The following is a 958-nucleotide window of genomic DNA, read 5'->3' on the forward strand; positions in this document are numbered from 1 at the left end:
ATAGATTTGGGGGGACACAGGATGAGAAATGCCAAGCTGCCCACCTTCATGACTAAAAATGCCCTAGGCTAGGAGGTGGAAGATGTTGGAAGGGAATCAAGGACTATATGTCAATGTTGCAGATACTTGACAAAGCAGGGAATTCCTCAGGCTCAGAGGTGGGCTGGGGAGACACTGACCTCCCACATAGACTTGTATGATTCATTCACATAAGGGATCTGTAGCTCAGGGAGGTGGCCAATATCTCAGAAGAAATGACTGCAAAGCTTATTTACTAGCAAAGTGCCTGGCATATAGGGGAAGCAAATGATTATTGACTAACTCAATAGGGTCCTATCTGGCAATACTATGAGCTTTCAGATTCTAGATCTGGGGACCAGCCCTGAAGACAGTGACTGAGGGAAGGTGCCAAGCCAGCATTTGGTTAATATCCCTAAATGATGAGGCACACAAAACTTTACATATCTAAGGGAAAAGCTATCAACTAAGAACAGGAAGAACAAAATCACACACAGAAGTTTCCACTTTCCTATTTCTTATAGCTGCTAGAAAATCACTATGTCTCTGCATCTCGTGCCTCTCTAATGTACAGAACACAATGTACATGTCACAGATATCATTCTTATTTCTCTTCTAGGGTTCATGGCTGGAAATAGCCACCAGGTGGTAGCTAGTGAGTAACCTGTGGTGCCCACAGTGCTACCTCCTGCTCAGGAAGAGGCTTGCCCTAATTTCAGGATTTCAGATGCAGTGAGCAGCACCTAACAGATAGCTGGATATGATGGCTGAGCCTTTCAGTGCCTTCATGTGTCACAGGCAAGTTGACAAGGTTGAGTTAAGATAGTTCTGTTCAATGCCATTTTTGAAAGCAGTGTGGCTCTGAAAAACTCCAAGTTTGAACCTTATATAATCCAAATGGGGGCAAAAAACCTCCTCCTTCCTCAATTTGGAATAGTGC

This window comes from Eumetopias jubatus, unplaced genomic scaffold (genome assembly GCF_037043125.1).
Source record: "Eumetopias jubatus isolate StellerSeaLion01/CBP00866 unplaced genomic scaffold, mEumJub1_p1.0 scaffold_13, whole genome shotgun sequence".
Classification (NCBI taxonomy): Eukaryota; Metazoa; Chordata; class Mammalia; order Carnivora; family Otariidae; genus Eumetopias; species Eumetopias jubatus.